The following is a 24,694-nucleotide window of genomic DNA, read 5'->3' on the forward strand; positions in this document are numbered from 1 at the left end:
GTGTCCCTTTAAGTATGCCTCACCTAGCGATGCCAGAGATACGTTCTGGGATGTCATTTTTACATGATGGTTTGTGACTGTCAGATTTGTCCAACAACGTCACCAAAATGCATGCAAATTGAATTAAAAAATAACTGAAAAATGTATTCCCATTTATTAAAAATAAAAAAATAAGAATGGCTATAAGGTAAAACCTGTTTTTCAGTCTATTTATTCTGGTTTTTATTTATCTATACCGACAGGATGGCAGCAATTCTTTATTTTTCTTCCTTACAGTGGAGTTATCATTGCAACATATACAGTAGTGTATATGTTGAAAATAGGGTGCATTAACTGTTTAATGGTAAAGTCACACATTTGAATGCACTGCTAAAGTGCTATCTCTGGAAGCTCAGGGTGGCTGCATTTTTTTTTCTTACAAAGAGCTGTGCAGGCATTCTGATTCTCACCAGATAAGAGACCAGATACAGCATTTGTCCCAAAGTGGCAGTGTGTGTGTGTGTGTGTGTGTGTGTGTGTGTGTGTGTGTGTGTGTGTGTGTGTGTGTGTGTGTGTGTGTGTGTGTGTGTGTGTGTGTGTGTGTGTGTGTGTGTGTAATATTTTTGTCAGCCAGTGGCTAGATTGAATGGAATGGAATGGACGTCTTATTGAGTGCCGCTGTCAATGCCTGTGCCACCTTATCAGTCAGGACTCATCAACACGTCAAATAACACATTCAATCTAAAAACACTTCAGCAAAACTATGAGATTCAATCTAAAAGTCTTACATTTGCTAGTCTTTTGGGCCAACCAAGGAAAAATAAGTTGTAAATAAATCTCTATCAGCATTAGGCAGAATCCCATTTCACCCCTACGCCTTCCCATCCGTTTTGCGCGTTCACGTGTAGGGGTATAGTGGTGTCCCAATTCAAATTAAGACAGAGGGTTAGGGGTAAGGGTAGGCTTTCTAAGGATAGGCTTTCCCCTTCAAACACAGACTTCAAATGGATGGGGTTTTTCACTGTAATCTACAGTTTTGCAATGTGTAATGGTCATTTTGTCCATGAAATGCACATTAACGCTATTATTGTCCACCTAATGCATGGAAGTTGTGAAGGAATTATGAGGGTCGTGCAACACCATTGCCCTTTTTTAAATTGCTACCTGAGTAATTACAAGCAATATCCTGAGTTTAACCATAGAGGGGTTCGTTTTGAATGTTATGAGTGTGATTCTGTGATTGTTAAAGGGGTGTGTCAATTCGTAGGGGTTGCGAGGGTTCGTTTTGAATGTTATGAGTGTGATTCTGTGATTGTTAAAGGGGTGTATCAATTCGTAGGGGTTGCGAGGGTTCGTTTTGAATGTTATGAGTGTGATTCTGTGATTGTTAAAGGGGTGTATCAATTCGTAGGGGTTGCGTTTCAAGCACCCTAACTGCTTCGTTTGAAGGGTGTATGGGGTAGGAATTAAAAATGAGTTTCGGCCTTTGTGTAGATCTAGGCTACTAACTGACTAGTGTCGGTCAGTTCAGGCATCTCCTGCCATCCTGGGATTATCAAATTCACAGCCAGTCTGGGATTCAAAAACACAAAATTGCTGTTAAACCATGCTTGTTTCTGATAATGGCCAACAAGCTTTTTCTCACAAAACATCATCATGGACATCATCAACATGGTGCATGGCAAATGGTGCAGTTTTTTAAGGCATCTAACACTGTTCGATCTGGTTCTTGATTGTGATTGGCTGATAACCATTGTAAATCGGGCATAAACACACACTATTCCAACTGAAGATTCTATACGAGTCTAAGTTAGACGCAACGCGTTTAAGTTGATAATGAGAATCTAGTACTTCGCGTCGTACCCACTCCCCTTACCCGTCATAAATCAAACACAGACTCACGCCCTCTCGTGGCTTATTGCTTGATTAGAGCTGCTTTGCCAATAGCATAGCCTACCACATACCTGAATGGTGTAATCTCTCTGTTTTAATCATCAGAGCCAGTGCCATGCAATTCAGAGTTGCTACAACTAGGGTGCAGGAAGTGGGCTGGTAATATGATTCACGTAGATTCAAATAAGTCTGGACAACGGCTTTCTTTTTTGGCAGAGAATAACACAGAACAACTACATACAGTAACAAGCAAATATTTAATAATTAATAATAATTAAAGCAAATAATTAAAATGAATTATATTTACCTTAACTGTACTTTCAGAGTTCAACATTCACCTCCTGGAACTATTGCCAATACTCATGAACGGCGTGATGTGTTTCATGTGCGTTATGCCCTTTATGGGGGTAAAACATTGGGGGTGAAGCCAATGCAAGTCAATTGGTGGTGTTGGGAAAGAATAAAAAAGACAAGGACCTGTAGACTAGCGATGTTCACGCTCAATATGCCGAAAACTTGTGTTGCTGGCTGTTCTAATGATATAAGGCCTAGCCAAACAGCCATGGCTGAAGCATAGACTGTGTTCATTTAGGCTAGCCGATGTAGCATGTAAGTTAATGAGACATTTGGTTTGATTTACCCCATTAAGGGGCGAAACGCACATTTATGAGCATGAGGAGCCATCTTTGAATAAAAATGGAACACGGATGTCAATGGAATTAGCCCAACTCTTACTTCGATGGCTCTGGTCAGAGCAAAGTATTGTCTCATTCCATTGGTCCTCTGTGTTACTTTACATGACTTAGAATCAAGGAACATCAAAACAGTTTGAACAGACACTAAACAGAGAGGTTATAAGTCTTTACTTCAGTGTGTTAAGTACTGAGTACTGGCACAATATTTCTTGCTGTATACTGCCGTACAAAGGCAAAGTACCTAGTAACTATATTTTGGTCAAACTTGAGTTTAAAATGATAAGAGAAACATCCCTGATCTTGTGACAAAGCTTTATGGTCCAAATGTGTTCCGTTTTAGAGATAGGCCTATTGCTATTATGTCAATTTTGCAGACCTTCTTCTCAGTTTGAATGTTAATGCAGTTACTGCACTTTGCCTTTGTAGGGCAGTATAGATTTGAAACTGTGGAGTTTAAGAGTGGTTCTATGATTCGACTGCGCTTTTAAGTCCATGGATTTTATTTGCCAATTCCACTAACTATTAACTGTATCCAATGATGTTTTGGACATTAGGACACATTTATCTTTCATACAGAAAGTGTAGACATGGCATTATTTCCCTCAGCAAGAATGAATATTTAATACTGGTTTTGGGCGTTTTCATGCCGTCCTGTTTTCCAAATGTCAGATTCATTATTAGCCTTCATATTAGCATGTAAAGAAACTTTTTTTGCCCAAGACGATTGTAAATGTTGATTCACAGTAATCATCACAATAAGAATAAACTGTCAGAAAGACCACTGTGCTTTCCATTATACATTTTGTGTGTGTCCACGAAAAGTGTGTTAACCATGTCACGGTCTGAAACCCCCTCCATAAATCAGTAATGGTTTGGTCTTAGGCCATACGAATAACATCACCTGATGTCATAACCTCTTTGGCAGGATATGGGAAGACTTTTTGGTGAGTTTTGAGCTCCATCCTTCCATAATTTAATCCATTCTTTTTCATGTTCTCATAGCGGGAAAATTGCCTGTCAACTGTGTTATCAACATATTCATAAGAATCTGAATTAGAAATCACATGTAGGAAAACACAGATAAAGCATACAAATACATGAATTGATTAAGGTGTTGTGGTGGAACTTCTGAGGTCCTCAGTAAGCACAACACCATGAAAATGGCTGAAATGTCAAGCCGTGTTACCGTCAATGGTGTTACGCATCAGCTATGAGAGTTGAGGAGGAGTATGTTTTTGCCAATTTATCTCCGTATTGACAGACAAACAAACAAAATAATTTGTGTTCTAGGGAGATGGGTTTGTCTGCTCTGTTTTTTCTCCTAAAACACGGTTGACTGTTTTGAAAGTGTTTTTGTGCTATTGATCCCTTATGTGTTGGAAAAATCCTATGAACAGACACTAGGGATTATCTCTGGAGAAGGAAGTCTTGTGTAAGGACTAATCAAATCAGACGTTACAGGGATTTATAATGAAAAATGTTATAACATTATTGTTAAGGGACATAAGCACTTTCAAATGTATGTTGTTTCAACGCTGTAGTATTTTTATACATGTTTGAAATTTGTCTGGAATGTGCTGTGTGGATGGCCAGGTGGCATTCAATTTCCCCTGTGGGGATTAATAAAGTCTCCCTCATCTCATCTAATCTCATATGACATAGTATTTGTACATAGCACTGTTTACAAAATAATCAAGCAAATGTTTGCTTTCATTAGAGTATTTATCAAATGATTTGAGATTAAGCTTGGCAATTTGTTTGTTTGGAAACTTAAATATATACACTATGTAAACATCTAGGTCATTTAGTTGAAAAAAATACTGATAATTGACATTTTGCTTTTGTCAAAAGCGCAGTCGAATCGTAGAATCACTCTTAAACAATAAGAATCACACCTGACCTCTGTGTCCCTAGTATATAGTATGAAAAGGTTGTTGAAGATAACATGTGATGTGAAAAGGATCAGGGGGCATGAACTGTGCCCAGATCGGACAGGATCCACACACGCACACAGAGCTTCATTATAACTCGAACACTCACATAACAATTTGCCCTTTTACTGAAGCCTCAGCTACCTCTGCTCCCTGTGCCTTTGTAGAATGACTCATCGCGTATAATCAAATACCCAAGTGGCCAATAAAAGAGCCCCCTTCTGCAGACTTTGTCTGGTTTCCTCCTTTACTTCTGTTTTTTGTGCAAACGCAACACTTCCAGGACGAATGAACTTGCTGAATGACTAAATCAAAATATGCATGGTGTGTCCAAGTCTGTTGAAAGCTATTCACTAGCAGCATAGACGCTGCTAAAGCTTAACTGCACCGCATGTGTCCCTGGGGAACTGGAGAAGAGAGTTGGAGGGAGGCAACGGCTGGACAAGAAAACCCTGAGATGTCAGGAACTGTGTGTGCGTGTGCGTGCATGTGTGTGCGCGAGCGAGCAAGAGAGAGTGAGAGCAAGAGAAACAGAGAGAGATAGAGACAGAGATCCAGCTTATGGAACACCAGTGTATTATTGCTGGAAAAATGCTGTAGGTCAGTGTGTGTGTGAGTGTGCACACGCGCGCCCGTGTGTGTGAGTGTGTAGTATCTCTTCTACCCTAGCCTTTAAAGAGTCACTAGGCAACATTTCCGAGTTACCAGTCAGTCTGTGCTTAAACGAAAGAATCCGGAGAAAGAAGACTACGGTCTGTGGACAAAACACCCCTCTTGCAAAACCTGGTCAGATGTCCCTACAGGAAGACCTACGATACAATACATACATTTATTGTCATGTATGAATTCAAGAATTCATAAGTCATGAAAAGTTTTTGTGCTCAATGCAATGTAGGCCAACAAATGTATTATTATGTATTAATATTATTAACAATAATAATATAAATAATACGTTGTCTATAGTGCCCTTAATCTATCCATTTCAACCAATGAAATGCAACACAAATCATATTAGGTAGGTTAAGTGAAATCCTATGGTCAAGACAGAGACATGCAAGGGAAATTCAAGGTAGCGGTTTTAAAAAGCTAAGTCTGGGCTGCTTATGAAAATATTTTCTTTTATTATAGCACTTCTGCAGCTTTGACCATCTAGGGTAACCAGGATTTTTTGAATGCATAGTTCCCACTGCACAAACTCTATTTAGCAAACCAGACTGACGGCATCCCAGGTAGGCCTACTTAAACTCTACTCAGAGTAGCAGACACCAGACACTCTGCCCCCTATCTTTACCAGCCCAGATCTCTCTGGTTCTGGTGTTCTATGTTGTGGCTCGTTCCGCACTTCAACCCTAGCTGGAGCACCAGGCAAACCACAACTCAGGTGCTGTCTGATTTGTGGTATTCCTTGTCTGGAGACACAATCTCTCTTTCTCTGTGTGTGTGTGTGTGTGTGTGTGTGTGTGTGTGTGTGTGTGTGTGTGTGTGTGTGTCTGTGTCTGTGCCTGTGTCTCTGTCTCTGTCTCTGTCTCTGTCTCTGTCTCTGTCTGTGTCTGTGTCTCTCTGTGTCTGTGTCTCTCTGTGTCTGTGTGTGTGGTGTTGGGGAGCTGCTGACGATAAGGTTGCCCTTCATTATGCATGAACAGGGGATAAGGGGGGTCATGTCCCCGTTGAGGGCACTGAGATTTCACTGGCCCAGAAAATGTTTTCCGATCCGTCTCTGTGAACCCTTTGCGATACACAAACCGAGCTGAGCTCAGCCCGCTCTGGGAAAATAAACCCTAATTATGTGAAATTCCGTCCGGTAGCATTGCATTGTACTGGGGCCAGAGAAGGCATGTGTCTTGTACATGCTCAATGCTGCATGCCAAAGCTTTTATCATAAAGACCTGAAGACAGGGAGCTAGTCTTTTTGGCTACAGTATCTGCCTTGTATGTTGTGTTTTTATAACCCCTGCACCCCTTGCACTTTAACAACCCATTGCACGCTGTCTAGGGGTTTCCGCTCTATCACACATTTCCAGGTTAAAGTCCAAGGGCAAAGTCCACAAGACTGTGTGTGTGTGTGTGTGTGTGTGTGTGTGTGTGTGTGTGTGTGTGTGTGTGTGTGTGTGTGTGTGTGTGTGTGTGTGTGTGTGTGTGTGTGTGTGTGTGTGTGTGTGTGTGTGTCTGTCTGTGCGACTGTGTGTCTGTGTTCTTGTCTCTCGACAACAGGTGGAATTTCTGCTTTAAGTCCACTTAGGCAGCAACCATCTCTACTATTTTCTGCTTAAAAGAGCTTGTCTTTTGCTTTGCATTTTAAAATTTGTAGTTTTAATGACTAGGTAGTTCTCGATTTGCTAGTTCCAATGGCTAGTTAGTTCTCTATATGCTAGTTCCAATGGCTAGTTAGTTCTATCTAGGCTAGTTAGTTCTATCTAGGCTAGTTCCAATGGGAGCGTACCTATGTTCCCCAGGTAATATGTTCCCCGGGTCCTATGTTCCCTGGTCTTTGTATGGGACCAAGGAGCTTAGGGCCCTTTTTCTAAAAAAGGTCTCTATATTCCCCGCATTGTATATAAGTTATAATAACCCCTCCCAAAACCATTCCAAAAATTAACGTGTCAGTAATGCAATGTTTCCGAGTTTTCAAATTGTGCCCTTCCCAAAACCATCCCTAAACCTAACCTGTCAGTAATGCAATGTTTCTGAGTTGGGAATTTCAGGGGGCGTGTCCATTGGAACTGATTGTACATAGGGCCCAAAATCAGCTGCTACGCCCCTGGTTCCAATTCAAATATTTTCTATGAATGAGGAAGGAGAAGAAGTCGCACACAGGAGCTGGATGCACAAAGGTTTTTGAACTCTTACCAATCATCAATGTGCCCAAAATGAAAGAAAATGTATGAATGAAATGTACAAAATAGCAATTTTATGTACAGAGGTGGCTACAGAGCTGCTGTAGGGGCCTCTAAGTCTACCCTAGCACTATTCTCTATACCGCTATGATCTCTGGCAATACCGCAGGGAGAATTACACAGACCAATGGTACAAAATATATGCCTACATCTGTCTGTGTGCCCTGGTTACAAGATACAAGATACAAAATGTAGTAGTCATGAATTGCATTCATGAGCAATGAAAAGTTTTATGTTAAAAAGTCCCAAAAACAAAAACAATGTATTAATGGAGAAAAAGTCTCCTCAGTTTAAAAGGTAGGTTAAAAAACAGATAAAGAGTGAAGGAGGAGTGGCTCATTGGTTATAAAGGCTTTGAATGCTGGGTTGCTCAGTTTTTGTAACACATTGAGCAGACTTGACTACTCGCTGGAGATCTGCCCTGTCCAATTTAAATATGATAATGATAGAATTCAGTAAATTGCTTAAAAATAACAAAAAGCTAAGGTTGTTTTAATTTTGTTTCATGTGCCCCTTCAAAGATCTACACAGCCTCGCCAGACTGATTCAGTCTGTTGAGTAACGATGACAATGGCTTTAGTGGGGACAATGGCTTTAGTGGTGACAATGGGGATTTTATTGCAGCCATAACAGTTATGAGTGCATTGCAAACAAGAACTCCTACTGTTGGTTTAAACCAACTGACACTGGTCTACCAAAACACACACACACACACACACACACACACACACACACACACACACACACACACACACACACACACACACACACACACACACACACACACACACACACACGTGATTACAGACTATACTTGCCGTACTAGTATGGGATTTGAACCTCTGACCCTTGGATACCGTGACAAACTTCCTTATCATTATGCTTGCTGCCGCACCTGCCTGTAATGATTCAGTACAGCGGTACAACAGTAGACTTGGGAAAAAAAGAGTGTGCATCACCCTCTCTATGGGGAGTTTGAACATTTGACATCAGGTACAAGATTAAGAGTTCCCACTCATAGGACCAAATTATATGAATGCCACTTTGTTTGCACAGTCATAATAAATATATTGAATTTGCACAATTAATGCTTCCTCCTGCACGGTTTGAATCTTTGCATTTATTCACATTGGACTCTTGGACTGGTATCTTTACTCTCCATGTTTTGATCTCATCTTTTATCTTATTCCCCACTGTACAGAACCTTTGTCATAACCCCACTGCCACCATAATTGTAACGACCAAGTCTTAATTGGTGACTTAAGGCTCTGCAATATCATAGCAATGTTGTTATGATGTAATTGAGTCTTTTCAGTAATAAGTGAATGGGCACATCTGCGCAAAGAAACTATGTTTAAAATGCATAACCACCTCCATTGTCAGCTGATTAGCCACCTGTCTGGTAATATCACCAAGAGCTGCTGACAGCCTTGACTGGGCACAGGATAAAATCATCTGAAAGGGCCCCCCTCTCAATACACACATCTCATGAAGACCCTAAAGTCGGGCTACCTATCATTAACATCTTAAAGGGGTATGCCACTATTTTGGGGCTTAATGCAGTTAAAATTGTTGGCTGGGGTTTATAAAGGTGGTAAAATTTCTTATTTTTCATGTAAGCCGTTGTCTTGCTTTAAGACAAGTTAAAAGATGGAATATGTCGCTAAGCTAGTGAAAGTCAATGTGTCCGTGTAGCATTGTAGCAAGCTACACGGATACATTGACTTTCACTAGCTTAGCTACATACTCCCTCTTTTAACTTGTCTTAAAGCAAAACAACGGTTAATATGAAAAATAGGACACTTTACCACCTTTATAAACCCCAGCCAACGTATTAAGCCCCAAAATAGTGGCATACCCCTTTAAGAGAGTGTGTTCTTTGGTTCTTGAGTCACGCACGTATACACACAGACACAGACACAGACACAGACACAGACACACGCACACGCACACGCACACGCACACGCACAGTTATTTGAAATGAGATTGCCAAACTGTTTATGTAGTTTATGTAGAAACGAAAGATGAATGCAATGCACCATTTTGTACTTTTTGAACAGTTTATGTTCATCCTTTTGTTAGGCTAAAGCCATTCACCGCACTGTACAAGTGAAAAGCAGGCTTTTAGTTCACGTATCACGACTCATGTCCTCACACTATACTGTGCGACCCGACGGTTGGATGCGACCAGAATGCTCACACTGTATGATACAACGCAACAGATGTGGAAGGGAAACGTGCACCTGAAGTGAAGGAGAGTAGAGAGTACATGCGTTTCAAGAGCAAATCGCGCTGCCCTGGCAATTTGTGCCTTTTTAAGCATCGCTAGTGTGAAATGCATTGTAAAATCTGGTCATAACACAGCTTCAACTGTGCGATTCATTCACGAGGAGCGACAAGGTTTGATTTTCTTGAGACCATACGATTGCTTATTGAAGGCTGGTCGTGAGGTGAAATGGCTTGTCTAATGGTTAGGGAGTTGGTTTAAAGTAGGAAAATCTCACCCAAATCAATATGTAAAGCAAGGTACCTAACTTTGTTCCAAGGACTGTAACAAATACCCTCTACATACCTGTTAAGTCACTTTGGATAAACGTGTCAGCCAAGTGTAAGTTAATGTGACAAAATGGAGAAAAAAGAAAGAGAATGCATTGGGTGACTACAAACAATGTAGTAGGTGAAAGACAACAAAAATAGAGGGAAAGCAGACAGAAGGGGACATACTGTAAACACCACCCCCCTCCCAGAAAAAATCAAATGAAAAGAAGGGAAATGGAATAAAACGGAAAGGAACCTCAGATACCTCTTTACTCTCACACACACACACACACTCTCTCACTCTCTCTCTCTCTCTCTCTCTCTCTCTCTCTCTCTCTCTCTCTCTCTCTCTCTCTCTCTCTCTCTCTCTCTCTCTCTCTCTCTCTCTCTCACACACACACATACACACACACACACACACACACACACACATACACATACACACACACACTCATTCATATATTTCCTTGGTAGTATCACCACTGAGTCCAGTTCCATCTACGGAAAACAATATCGATAGGAGAAATCCTCTGAAACAGACTCTCTTGACTCTCTCGAGCTGGAAGCTGACAAATCAGTAAAAATACTGGCCATGGTCATTTATGAGCCTAGTAGAATAAAAGCAGGTGTGTGTGTGTGTGTGTGTGTGTGTGTGTGTGTGTGTGTGTGTGTGTGTGTGTGTGTGTGTGTGTGTGCATGAGAGAGAGAGAGAGAGAGAGAGAGAGAGAGAGAGAGAGAGAGAGAGAGAGAGAGAGAGAGAGAGAGAGAGAGAGAGAGAGAGAGTGAGAGAGTGTGTGTGTGTGTGTGTGTGAGTAAAGAGGTATCTGAGGTTCCTTTCCGTTTTATTCCATTTGTGTGTGTGTGAGAGAGAGAGAGAGAGAGAGAGAGAGAGAGAGAGAGAGAGAGAGAGAGAGTATGTGTGTGTCTGTCTGTCTGTCTGTCTGTCTTTATGTGTGTCTGTGTCTGAGTTCAGATGAAATATTGGAAACATTTGTTATATGGAACATTTTATATGTCAGGTTTTTATATTCCTTTCTGTCTCCTCAAAGCAGAGCCTGTCCACATCAATTCAGAAAGCAGACAAACTGACCGTCTCCCAAAGAGTGGCCTGCTCAAGGAATGCTTGCACATTCTCCTCTATATTAAAAAACAATAGTTGTGCATTTGATTCATTCTAGCTTTTGCAAAAACTACCATGCTGAGCAAGCCATAAGACTGTCTAAGAACATCCCTTACAATAACAATAGAGCAGTGATTCTCAGACTGTGTGCCGGGCCCACTGTTGGGCCTTGAAAGTATTCTAAGTGGACCTTGGAATCAAAATAATATTTGTGTGTGTGTTGCTGTTGACTATTTATTTGAGCTGTATTGTTTGTTGGGTCAGAGATACGGCCCCCTGAACACTTGAGAATATTTAAAGTGGACCCTAAGCTGGAATAGGTTGGGAACCCCAGCAATAGAGTGTTACAGGGGTTGGTCATTCCCAAATAAGGCACAGCACTAGTGTGTGTGTACTTCACAAGAGAGAGAAGAACTCGCATATCCAGTCAGTTAGTGGCATTCAAATCCCACTGCGCTCCGTAAACACTGTGTGTGTTACCTCACCCATTACGCCACTGTAAACATCACACACACACACACACACACACACACACACACACACACACACACACACACACACACACACACACACACACACACACACACACACACACACACACACACACACACACATTTAATAATTCTTTTCTGAGCATTGGCATTTTCCAGGGTACGATTGGACAGGATTACACTGGACTGGACTGTTTTTGAATCTGAAAAGGCCCCAATGGAGTGTGTTTGTTGGGAGTACAACAGAGTGTGAGTTTCTTGAGAGTTTGTGTCTCGTCATTGTGAGGGAAGGTGTTTCTTGTGAGTGCCTGAGACAGTGTGCATGTTGTGAGCATAAGTGTGTGCCTTGTTTGACAATGGAGGAAGTGTGTGTTTCGTTTGAGTGCTCAGAGTGACTGTGTGTCTTACCAAGGGGTCCGGATTGAGTGTTTCTTCCAAGTGTGAGTGAGTGAGCGAAGAAGAGAGGGGCAAACAGAAATCCCTGTGAGAGGAATCTGAGAGAGCTGACTCCATTTACACTGTAAAACTGTCCCAGACTGTTTATTTCTCAGCAGTATGGAGCAGTCTTGGGTGAGTGCTTTTGGTTGTGGGTGTGTGCGTGTTTGTAAGGGGATGGGGGGGAGGGAATAATCTGTCCTTGTTACAAGTAGTTGCCTTGCTCTGCCAGGGCACATCGGGAAGGTTTCCTGCCTGAAGAAAAAGGAAAAAAAATATCCATACACCACAGAAGCCCTCTTGCTGTGATTTATTTAGTGAAAATGGCTCAACGTTTTGACCTGCAAGGTCTTTGTCAGGGGTCTGAGCAACAAGCAGTAGTCAGGTCTGCAATGTAAGGGGCAGAGCCCTTAGACATCAATAATCAAGAATCAGTCACCATAGGCCACCCTCCGGGGTGTCCAATTATGCCTCTTTTCCACTGCCAGTTTTCAGGTGAATATAGGCCCAAGGCCCAGGCTCAACCTCTCACATACACTAATATACTTCAGCATATAGGAGTGGTCTTTAATTTGTCTATTTAATATATGTTAAAACATAGACCTACATTATCATTGTACTTTTGGACACCAAGTAACTAATGCCTCTTTTCCACTGCCGGTTTCTGGTAGGCCAACAGCTCGACACAGCGCGACTCGGCCGCCACTTTTTGCTTTTCAAATAGGCAGGACACAGCTCAACAACCTTAAAGCAAAAAGTTAGCCGAGTTACCGAGTTATTCCGAATAGTTTAGTACAAGCGGTAATGGGCCCTGGCAGTATCTCCAAAATGACCACACTTGGCCGAAGGTGTTGCGTCACTAGGAGGGCGTAGCCTGGCTAGAGTGCTGTCCTTCGCTTCATTCACTTATCTATGTTTTATGTGGGATTCAGCACCCAGTTAAGAACTGTGTTAATCATCAGGCAATAGTGTGAGCGAGTCTCCTCCACAATTAGAAGGTTTTGCATCTGATCTCTTCAGAACTTCTGTACAATTGAAGAGTACAGTTTGTTGAAGAGTATAGAGTTTGTTGCAAAATGATGTAGCCTCTCAGTGCAAATGGGGTTGGCGGCAGGCCTCAACTCAACTACATCATAACATCATTGCTATGACAGTACCGAGCACCTTAAGTAATAGATTAAAACATAGCCATTACAATTTTGGCGACAGTAAGGTTATATAACATAGGCTCTGTGCTAAAGCTGCTTGCACATCTATCTGATCCGACCAAACTTTTCAACTACGACTAGTCAGTGTCTGTCTACTCCAGGCGTCACCAACGTGGTGCCCGCGGGCGCCAAGTAGCCCTCCAGGAGCTTCTGATGTGCCCACCAAGGATGTTAGTAAACAGTGACGACTACAAGATTTTAGTCACAGTTAATGTTTTTCTTAATTTAGTTTAGATTATTTCTTTATAACCTATAAGCAAATTATCATGAAATCATAGTGTGATTAGGAAGGATGTCAAGACATCAGTAGAGGATTTTTAACAAACAAGTAGCCCTCGGGTAGCCCTCAGTAGCTCTCGAGTAGCCCTTGGTAGCCCTCGAGTAGCCCTTAGTAGCCCTCAGACCCAGAAAGGTTGGTAGACTCTACTCCTTTCGGTTTTGATCGGACACAGTTTGTTCCCCGAACACACCATGCCGACTTCACCCGCCGTGGACTCTCCCCCGGGCAGCATTGGAGGTATTTTGTTATAGTTATATGTTTTATGTTTTCGATGTTTGTATGTTTCTTGTGTTCCCTATGTTATGTTGTATGGGTATGTGAATGAGTACTGTATGTTATGCAGTGATTGTTGAAGCCCTCTGGGGACAATAAAGTACACTCTAACTCTAACTCTCTAACTCTAGTTACTTCCGCTTTTGAGAGGTCGCGGGTCGGCTGGCCCTGTTGTAGTAGCCAAATGTTTTCATGTTGTTGCGAAGTCAACTCTCACTTTTCACAAGTAGCCTTGATAGTAGACGCACTACTAATGACTCTAAATAACCCTATAGCATACGATGCCCATAGCCAAAGCCCCCCTCCCATTCATAATTTATTTATCAAGACATTCTATCTCTGTCTCTTGCTCACAAAACGCTATGACTTTCGTGGTTTCATTACTTCACTGTAGCCTAGACTTAATTTCTCTCTCTGCGCCAACAACAACACAGTGTTTGTCGCAATGTAACTAGAGTAGGTGTGAGTTCGCTAGCCCTCGCACCTCCTGCTTACAGTTAGCAAAAAACAATCAGAGTCCAGCATGCGCCCGGCCACCGACACTCTGCGCAACCCAACTGAACATGCTCAAAGTCTCCGATGTAGACCCATGACCACCAATGTTCGCCAACTCCCTCAGACGCACTGAGACACACCAAGACAACTCTGTCCCAACTGCCCCCAATGCGCGACAATAACCAACCAGCGGCTTATTTAGGTTTTTCAGATGTCATTTTGAAAGGTTTTTTTTGCTTTGACACTCTTCTTTTCAAAAATATTTAGTTTTCCAACTCTAAAAAAATCCAGTGAAATTACACAATGAACCGAACTACATGTGTGAATTCATGCCTTTCAAATATTCAACATACTTTTAAAACCTATTTCAAATGTATTTTGCAATGCAACGCAACGCAACGCAATGCCCAATACAAAAATGTTAATTTCCCAAAATGTTCCAAGATGGATATAAGCCATTTAGAAACGACACTCTTCAATAGTATTCAACCTCGCTCACACGCTTACCCCTATCCTTTTACCAGCCCCAGCAGAAGGGCATTGCTACGGGCCGGTCTCTTTTCTTTCTGTGGGCTCTTCCTACAGTAGGTTTCCTCCAAACAAGCCAAACTAAACAGTTTTCCATCACCACTATTGGCAGTAGCTCCCGTACACTTGGCTAGATGTCACTGTGCTTAGAGCCTGCGTCCATGGGACATGAGCACCAGAGTCTAATGAATCTGAACTAACCCTTCACTTGTGAATCTGCAATTCTACCCTGTGCTTGGAGACCACATGAACGGGACATCACCACTAATACAAGACTCCGCTGATACGTCAACAATTGCTATCATCTATTCCTACCAAATTGTCAACATGCTTGTATGAACATATACACGTACAGATAATCATGTCCTGTGTTCATTATGGCAGGGCATGGGGGACAATCTTTTGTGTTCTGCCTGCATTCGTTTTTTTGTTTTTTTTGTTAGTTTGTCGCTCACAAAAGGACAGGCTATCCCCAAACAGAGTCAAATATACATTTTGCAGGATTCATTTTGTCTGCTTGCAACATTTATTATTGTAACTAAAGTGATGCTGACTTTATGGAGAAAAAAAAGAAAAGAGGCAGGCGCAACCAAGAGCATCAAAGTTTGTTTTCAATGGCACGCTTGGCACTGAGATCCAGGTCACATACATCACTAGGGGTGGAGAAACAGAGAGCTCTGGGTCTAATTAAGAAGAAATCTAACACATTGACATCAAATGACCAGACCGGGGGATCACATGACCAGCACAGATAACAGTTTGAACTCTACACAGGGCTCTACATACAGTAGACAGTATGTCCTCCGCAACTACATGGCCTGGCAAGCTGCAATGTGCTTTCTCTTTCGGTTAGGGGTAGGCCTAGGTGTGTGTGTGTGTGTGAGTGTGTGTGTGTGTGTGTGTGTGTGTGTGTGTGTGTGTGTGTGTGTGTGTGTGTGTGTGTGTGTGCGTGCGTGTGCGTGCGTGTCTGAGTGTGCCTGGGTGTGTGTGTATCTTTGCACTGTATTTTCCCCCATCAACTTATCTCCCTTATATCTCCTTTTAATGGTCCTCTCTCTCCATTCCCACCCTCCACAGGAGCAGACTGATTTCCAGTCTATATGTCAGTCACCGCGATTGGTAAGTAACTGGAAGTAATTGTGTACGCTTATTGGAAATAAATGTGGAATGGACACGTCACATTTACTTCCAATTACAATACAATACAATATACAATACTTGTAGCCTATATACGTATATATAGCGCAGTATCACAACGACAAAGTTGTCCCAAAGCACTTTCCAAATACTCACATTCCCACAATCACCTTTGTTGGATAGAGCAGTGTTTCTCAACCGGGGTGCCGGAGCACCCTGGGGTGCCGTAGGCCCCCCTCAGGGGTGTCCCGCGGAAACGTGGCTGATAAATCTATTATGTAATATAATACATATTTGTCTAAATTAATAAATGAATCAGTCAATGGAATCTTTCATCTGGCATTTACGCACAATAAAGTAAATTTAGGTCACCCCAGTAAGTTGCAACTTCGAACGTAAGTTGTGTGATATCTCCAAATGTGTTACTTTTCTAAGCTTGTGTGATATCGGATGCGATGTCATGTTACGGCTTGTTGGTTTGGGGTGCCTTCCTTGACATTTTTCATGAATTGAAAGGTTGCCTTGCCAAAAAAAAGGAGGACCAAGGAACATAAATATAAATGAATTGAAATTAAGCATTTTTATCTCATTTTTTAATTTGATTTTAGATTTTAGTTGGAAAACATTGAGATTTGAGGAAAGAATAATTGTTTATCACTGAATCTGCTTGAAATGCACAATTATAAGCTCTTTTTAATCAGTTTTTAAATTCTTGCCAAGAAAAAAATGTCCATTTAGATATTTTTTGCTGGAAATAGATGATTCTAAGCTCATTCTATGTTCAATTTCCCCTGAGGAGCATCTTTGGAGTGTAATGCAATGTAAACAAATTGGGTATGGATGATTAACTTCATTTACTAGTTTTACAAGCTGTAACCCACTGCAATTGGCATTAGTGGAAATGAATAGCTACACGCACACACACACGGGCAGACACACAGAGAGAGAGAACACATATTGAACAAATAATTACAGCAACACGTAACACCGTTTAAGTTAACCGCCTGTATTCATGTTGCCTTCATTAGCTGTTGAATACCTCAAAATAGTATTGTAATGGTGAGGCTCAAGTTCCGCTCAGTGTTTCCCATACTTAGACCATTCTGTGGCACAGACACACATAGCCTACATGTCAAAGGGGGTGTACACACTTGCCTGACTTTTTTGCTGGCAGCACCACACTATGCTACTTGGTCTATGGGAAACACTGAAATATATTGGAAGTTGTATAAAATACTTCTCACTAGGGCTTAAAAATTTAATTCATTGTCATTTTTTCACTTTAAAAGAACAGTCCACACTTTTTTGATTTTCAGATATTTGAAGTATTTCCAAGTATTAAACATGAATATGTTTATAATTTTCTTCTCAGTGTGTTCAGTAGGCCTACTTAGATTGTCATTACAGTATCAGCATACTTAGCACAATCACTGGAAGTAAATACTAGGCTACCATTAAACCAAGGCACAAGTGATCACTGGACAGGATTTAATAACAGTTTTGCACTCTGGTGGATTTTACATTTATTTTTAGAAGTACATTTGATAAGTAAATACTTTATAAGTACATATTTTATGATGTTTTATTTGGTACTATAGACTCCCATTGGTACATTAAACTAACTACTGTCAAATCCAATGTATTATCATATTTCACCTGGTCTTCACTACAAATCAGCAATTTCCTCAAATAACGAGGACTCTTCCTTTAAATCAAAATTCAGTTCAAATTAATTTAAACAAACAAACAATCAAACAGACAAATCTAATACAGACAAAAGAAGGCTCTGGAGTGAAGAAAATGTGACCTCTGCAGCGCAGCATGTGATTTGTAGCTGATTGCTGCCACAGAGCCATTCTACTAGTTAACTTTGCTTTCTACACCATGCTGGGGGCAATACGCAGAGCCTAGGCTATATGTGTGAAATTATTGATGAAACAATGCATGGGTCAGTTTAGGACCAAGGCGAAAAAAACACGGCTTTGACGATTCCAACATTGCCAAAATGGTGTGAGGTTGTGATTTTTGTTTGAAAATGATAATTGTTCAGCCCACTTCTCACCAACCTTGTCTTTCATCACTCACATCACTCACTCACTCAACATATTGTGCATCTATACTGTATTAAGGGAACATAGGCTACAGTTTGGAATAGATTAGACCCAGACACACACCACTTTCAAAACAGAACACTAATCTGTTATTTATTTTAATTATTATTTTGATGGCTTGCACATTCAATATTTCAAACTGATTTTGAACCATTGCTCTGAAATAACAACATAGGAGAGAAGTAGAGTATGGATAGGCGAGAAGAGGGCTAAACTGATCACTTGCAAAATGGAATTGGTTGTCAAGCCAGACATGCCACCAAATTGCACAGAACTGAGTGGCAGATGGCAGTAGGGTAGCTTCATCTCCCCATTATTATATCCCCGAAATGCGGAGCGTCGGGGATGTAATGCATACACCTCCGTCGCTGCGTCCGCCCCTTCGTCCGCCGCCACGGTAGGTCTTTCATGTTAACACGATAACTTTGGAACGGATGGATTTCTTTGTCCCAGATTGGGTGTGTTAATGCTCTAGGGTAGTTCAGTTCAGTTCAGTTCAGTTCAACTTTATTGGTACCCGAAGGTAAACTGGGTTTGCAGTTTAGGTCCATTAACTGATACGATTTTGGAGGCCGACACTTTCAAGATGGCTGAATTCAAGATGGCCAAATTTTTGTTTTGCCCACAACGTCTAACCAGTTGGATGGATTTGTCCCAGATTCGGTGTGTTAATGCTCTAGGGTAGGTTCATGAACTGATAGGGTTTTGGAGGCCAACATGTTCAAGATGGCGGAATTCAAGATGGCCAGGGTTTTTTCTGACCGGGTGGATGGATTTGCCCCAAATTCTTTTAACTCTGTTTTCATAATAGTTGTTTGGTTTTATGCAAATATATATTTATGTATATATTTAATATATACGTTTATAAATGGGTGGACAGGAGTGGTGGAAATGATGGCGGACTGGAAGCATCGTGTTTCGGGGATTCAGTGTACCTTTAGCAGTCGGAAACAACTGCATAGGCCTAGTTTGCTGAACACAATTCTTTAGAAATAAGGGTTTTACAAGAGGTCTATAGCTATTTGGAAGACTTCTGGACAAGAATGTTGGAGAAATGAAATCATCATCACATCCACACACACACACACACACACATGCACACGGCTTCTTGAGTGGTGGATTGAATTATGTCTATTTGGATATAGCCCAGCCCATAATCTCATGATTAGTCAGTTAGTAATCTCACGATGGATGTGAGCATTCACCTGGACCTATGACCACCACTTAGCTCTCTAAAGGCGTGGTTTTATTTATTTTAATCCCTGCATGTGACTGGAGAAATCATTTGCCGGACCTTTTGATTGTGCTACTTTATCTACTCACAGATTTGTAAATACTGTTTAATCTAATTACAGAATCGATATTGACGAGTCCATGGGAGCCGCCATTGTTGTCGGAAACAAATGTCGCGTTACACTTATTTTTTCCCTTCTCCACCAGCAATCCTGATTGGTTTGGCTGCCTTGGAGTTTGGGAGCTGGGCGAATCTGAAAATCCACCCATCCTCAAGGAGCTTGCAAAGCTGAGAGGCAATGCGCAGATCTGGTGAGAGCCAGGTGATCTAACAGGCAGGCTATCTCTTTTCAGTGTTCCCTGAATAAATAAAGTCTCGCTGCTGTTGGGGCAAGCCAAGTGAGTTTAGGACAAAACAAGAGAAAGCACCAATCAGTGAGGATTCAGTTTCTCTCAATTCACATATCATAAGAATGAGTAATGTGATCACTTGCAGCTTTTCCCAGTTGTACATACAGTAGAAGTAGGCCTATTGGATGCAGATCATGCACCTCTGAGAGTTGGCATGCGAGAGTGGTCAGATTATCACATCATCATATCAGAGAACGTAAGATCTACACTGTACTTTACCTTAATGTCTATTACTACCTGTAGGCTACCTGTAAAGACGTCACACACACACACACACACACACACACACACACACACACACACACACACACACACACACACACACACACACACACACACACAACACACAAACAAACTCTAAAACAAAGTGTTACCTAGGCCTATGTCTTTTAACGACAGTTGAATAGAATGCATTTCAAAATAACAATTCCACAACAGCAGTATGTGTACCAATTTCGTATAAAATCCACAGCGGCTGTACAGTAGACTATGTCACAACCAATTCTGTCTGGCCGGTGTGTTTGTGTGTGTGTGTGTGTGCGTGTGCGTGTGCGTTAGGGGTGGTACGGTTCACAAAAGTCACGATTCGGTTCATATCAAGGTTTCAAGGTCACGGTTTTCGGTTTTGTACGGTTCTGTTTTTTTTATTTAAAAAAAAAAAAAAAATGTATTATGCACTGGAAATGTATCATATAAAAATTAGAATGAAAATGTAAGCTTATCATGGGTATGTTGAATTTGACTTCATTCAACCTAACAAGGTAAAAGTAGTAGGATTTTAATTGCGTCGTACGCCGGTGGTCACTCTCCCTTTTTTTTTTTTTGGAAACTGTGGGCACCGTGCGGTTGCGCACTACCCCGTTCCGTGACATGCAAACCGTACGGTTTCGGTTTGCGACGCAAACCGTACCATGCCTAGTGTGCATGTGTGTGTTTGTGTGTGGGGGGGGGGGGGGGGACCTGAGTGGGGGGACAGTGTCGGCTTGTAAGGTGGTACTATGTCTGTAGTATGTTGTAATGACAAGAGGTGTAGGCTATGTCAGCTGTCATGTTAGTTCTTTTCTGTGCAGATCTATCCACAGTCCAGTCATCAGCCCCAGGGCCAGTAACATACAGCGCTTGTAAAGGAAGCCTATTGGAATTCAATATTCATACAGCACAGTCTAATCCATCAAATCCAGCGCTATACCATATTGGCTGGGGAACAAACATTGCATAAGCACAAAATTAACAGGCATTTGCCCCTGCAGTGGGTGCAGACACACTGTATGGATGAATAATCCTCAACCTTATGCTTTAACACAGGTCTGATCTGGGCTCGAAAAACAGCTTGGCCTTTTTTTTCGTTGCCAAGACCAGCCCCTCACACAGCCCCCTGTTTTTCTGTGTTGTTATGATTAGCTCAATCCAATGTCTATATTAAAGATGGGCCAATGGGCGGCCTCATCTACCTGTAAATTGAGGGCTGGTCTCTAAGTAAAATCAAAACAAACAACAGCTACCCCATTATGGGCCACAGTCAGCCCAATGGGAAAATGCCTTGTATGCCAGATTGCCAGCCCAGTCCTGCTTTACTAGACTCAGCTGAAAATTGAAAAATCACTGTCATGACCGAAGGGAACAGGTGCACAGAATCATAGGAACAACTATTTCCATTATCTCAGACATAAACATACACCGGGCCTGAGGTAGAAGCCCACATTAAATTATCACCCTCCATGTTGACTCTTGAAATGAAAGAAACAGCCCTGACTCTAACACCCTTTAGGGCAGCGGGAGAAACATTTCAACCTGTCAGTACTGTCAACACACACAGTAGCCTAAATTTTGTAGTGTCGATTCAAAACTAAAGTAGTCTATTTGCAGGCTCTGTTGTTTTACTCTCCAAGTGTTGAAATAACAATGCAAATGTTATTGTGTAAAAGCAGAGTCAATGACAGTGTATCGACTCTCAATGACAAGACAGGCGGTAGCCTACGTTAAAGAATTTGACTTGTTAAAACTTTTTATCCAGGCGTAGGCCTAATGTCCGTAAAAGGCACTTAGCGTATAGGCTACTGCACAAGCCATGAAGACAAGACATAAGCCAACGTCACCAGATAGGTCTAATACAAATATACAAACTGGCCATCTGCATCGGTGAAAACAGTTAATAAAGTCGTTTTGGCGAGAACAAGGATCGCCTGTGATAGCCAACAGCTTTGATGATTTTTCACCCAGTGGTTGTAAACCCAGTCAATCATAGATAACGACGGGCTTCTCTGCACCTAAATTACCGTGCCTAATTGTAGGCGCACTCGCTCAAGTTAGATAGGCTACATGCGATCAAAAATGAATATGTTGGAAGCGCGTGGACAGTAGGCTATCCAGCTGATCAGGATATCTGAGCATGATACTACACTTCACCCACTAATAAGAATGCACACGTTTTAAAGAAATATTGATAACTCATGCGTGCGTCCCTCAAATTCCTACACTAGAGCGCATTGGCAAAATATGTAGGTTCGCAGAGCCATAGTGCGATGATGAGTGTAGATAAGTTTTGCCTGTAACAAATCTATTGTGCACATGAAATCATGTTTAACGACGACGACGGACGTTTTCTGGGATGGAGTACAAATTCTTTATCTGGTCGTTCTTGGCCGTTTGGACTTCCTGCTGTAAAGACGGTGTTTATTGTCACACATTCATTAATGTTTCACAATGTTGTGTTTCGTGAACCACATCTGTTATACTGTTTTCCAGTGGGTTTTTAAAGATAAATTCAACCACCAATAGTTCTTATAAAGATGATTTAAAAGGCTTAAAAGTTAACCTATATTAGAAGCGTATTCATATTAAGATTTTAAAGAAAAATTACGGGGCTGTGAGTTTCTCCCATCCTTCCACGCGCATCCGTCACATCTGGATTTTAAAATCTATGTAAAAGCATAGCCTAGGTTAGGCTATTCATTTAATCGAGCTAGGATGTATATTAATAGATCATCGTCCACTTACCATTTCGATGAGTAGACTGCGTATCACAACCGCGTAAAGCCATCCTCATGAGTGATCACCACATTTTGCTTTTCGAGAGAGAATAAGGACAAATGCGAAACCTTGGCTTTATTACGAAACACAGCAATGTCAGTACCAGGGTAGGCTACAACTTGGCTGTCACGAAAAACAGCACATTTCCACGAGTTTTTTGCTTGGAGGGAGAGCGCAAAACCAGCAGCTTTCTCCGCGCAGAAGACGTCACGTAATACCAGCACCAGAACTACAGCAAACGCGTGCGGCGCGCGTCCCTCGTGTTCTCAACGAGTGCACCTTTGGCGGCTCGCTCCTCCCAACTCCCGGCTATGACCTCTGTGTCACTAGTATCGCCGGCGTCGTACATCAACTGTCAACTGTTTTGTCTTGTGTCAGTTCAAAATTAGTGGTTCATAAAATGTGAGAGCTTGGGCGGCTGTGACAGCGAGTTGGACACGGAATCATGTCTTTATCCTTTAGCAAAGCCTAGCCTACTTCAGGAAACGGCATCATACAATATCACCAGTCAGAACGTTAAACAGATGGTAACCTACGGACTGCGGTCACGGTGGTATGAGAGTGGCATAGAGTTTAAGAACGATCACTCAACCGTCTGTCCTTTTGTAGGCCTAGATAAGTGACAAACATCTTAATGACACTTAAATATTTAATTTGGTGAAGGGATGTTGTCACATTTGGACACACACACACACACACACACACACACACACACACACACACACACACACACACACACACACACACACACACACACACACACACACACACACACACTGACACACAGAAACACACACACACAAAAAATAAAAAGCAAAGTGCGGTGCAGTGCAGTGCAGTCAGGGAACCAGATCCTGTGTAGCCTAGATATTTTCTTTCTGTAACCGTGCAGAGAATGACTGTAGTCAAGACCACATCAAACCACAAGTGCTTCTCTCATTTTAGTGTATCATATGATTGGTTGTCCATCTGGTAACAGTGACACTGGCGGAGCCATGAGTGATTTCGACATCATTCTGACCCCCCTCTGTACCCTCCTCCTCTGCAAAGCTGCCTCTAGTTCCACCAAAATGTTCCTGCACCAAAACCCAGCATGAGGCAATACCATCGAAAGTAAGCACAGAATGAGAGTTCTCGTTTTGACAAGTACCCCCCTTTTCATGAGGACACGCCTTCCTTTTAATAGATGCTAGCGCAGATATGGCTATGTGATTGGAATTGTCTTTTCAATTGGTCAATGCAATACGGAAAACCTCCACTGATGTTGATTCACATGATGTCCCATTCAATGTAGTATTAAAGTCTTAACCATTTGAATCAATGAATCATGTTGTCAATTCAACATAGCCTATAGAGTTGAGTTTGACTATATCGAATGGGAGTATATATATGTGCTCAGAATAGGGTTGAATGAACTCAACATAGGCCTACTGTGTGGCTGTTAGTCCCAGCACAGAGTGCCCTGCCGGCAGTTTGAAAGGCCAGCGTGAGTTGGCAGGGGCTTTTGGCTCCGGATGCCCCGCAAATGTCTCTCTTGCCAGGAGGCTCAGCACAAACCAGCTGTTTTGGATGTTTGTCCGTCTGATGAATTCTCGTCTACTTTGGACTGAATCAACTTGACTTAGTGCTCTGGGGTCTAGTCAAGTCTGTCGGGTGTCTGTGAGGCAGAAGGATGGATCACAATGCTGAGCAGTTCAATTTGCCTTCCCCATGGGCACACAACTTTATCATTGTACTTACACTTATTCTGTCTGGTTCAGGACTGGACTCTGTGCAGGGCAGTCTAGTTCACCAGACTGTCACCCATGCTTTTCTGGACCTTGCTTTGAGCACTGGGGCACAGTCATTTTGCAAGAGGAAGGGGCCTGCTACAAATTGTTCCCACAAGGTTGAGAGCACAGATTTGAAGCATTCAACTTTCCTTTCCCTGGAACTAAGGGACCAATCACAACTCCTGAAAAGCAACCCCACACTCTAATTCCTCCTCCACCAAATTTCACACTTGGCAAAAT

The 24,694-nt window shown here is 41.9% G+C and overlaps 1 protein-coding gene across 1 annotated transcript in view; it reads right to left on the reverse strand.

The window, feature by feature from the left end:
• Positions 1-22,892, reverse strand: part of htr4 (5-hydroxytryptamine receptor 4) — a 97,987-nt gene extending 75,095 nt beyond the window's left edge. Inside the window, exon 1 of the mRNA XM_063188680.1 lies at positions 22,650-22,892. The gene's annotated coding sequence lies outside the window, so the exon portion shown is untranslated. The remainder of the gene's footprint in view (positions 1-22,649) is intronic.
• Positions 22,893-24,694: the final 1,802 nt, after the last annotated feature.

Source organism: Engraulis encrasicolus, chromosome 22, assembly GCF_034702125.1.
Source record: "Engraulis encrasicolus isolate BLACKSEA-1 chromosome 22, IST_EnEncr_1.0, whole genome shotgun sequence".
Lineage (NCBI taxonomy): Eukaryota > Metazoa > Chordata > Actinopteri > Clupeiformes > Engraulidae > Engraulis > Engraulis encrasicolus.